Genomic DNA, 897 nt, shown 5'->3' with positions numbered 1-897 from the left:
TGTTGGACCATCTTCTAGTTTGGGAAACAAAAAAGGGTCTGAAGTGTCTACATGATTCTTAATACCACTTTTAAAAGCATCTTCAGCTTCTAAAAACATAATTAAACGAGATATAAAAGAAGCTTGAAAAAAATGTATATACATTTTACGAAAAAAAAATTCAGTAAATTTAGATAAAGATGTAGTTCCGAAAAAAAAGTTATGCGTATAGAACACCTTCTTCTTAAAAAAAAACTATTTGATTATTCAATCAAATAAGCTTCCTCCAACATTTATACGGCTACATGTCCCATAAAACCGTATATGCCCCGTGGCCTGACGTACCCACCGGGTCCTGGCCTGGGCACCCGGTATAGTGGTGTGTTATCAATACCGACCGCGGGTTGATATAATCTTGGGTCGATTTTGAGCATACAGGCTCTGACAACGTTTCACTCATATACCCGTGGGTACCGGCCTACGTAGAGGGGGGGGCGCCGTGAAATTAATTCTCGAATAAGAAATTGGAGACAGGGCCCTGTAAGATTAAGCTAAGACAATCTTCTTGCAAGGTTTATACGACCATCACAGTCCATCAAACCGTATATGCCCCTAAAGAATAAAAAAAAACACTAGACACTGGGATTTGCAGGCTGTGTCAACCCCAGAGACATTGCTATATGATCCATGAATTATTTTGAACAAAATAGCTATTTTATAATGTTGAACGAATTTATTTGAAAAAAGGGTTTGTGAGGGCTATCTTCCATAAGGTCAATTTTGAGATTTAAAATGGTAATGAAATTTACTTTTTACATAAAAAGCAATCCCTTTCAAAGCTTATACGAACATAACTAACATTAAAACCTTATAGGCACCCGGAAACTAGATTATAGAACGTGCTCCAGGCTCCAGAGG

Source organism: Artemia sp. Qi Xiang Cuo, chromosome 21 (assembly GCF_049724085.1).
Source record: "Artemia sp. Qi Xiang Cuo chromosome 21, ASM4972408v1, whole genome shotgun sequence".
NCBI lineage: Eukaryota > Metazoa > Arthropoda > Branchiopoda > Anostraca > Artemiidae > Artemia > Artemia sp. Qi Xiang Cuo.
The sequence above is the reverse complement of the archived record's forward strand: the minus strand, read 5'-3'. Positions refer to the sequence as shown.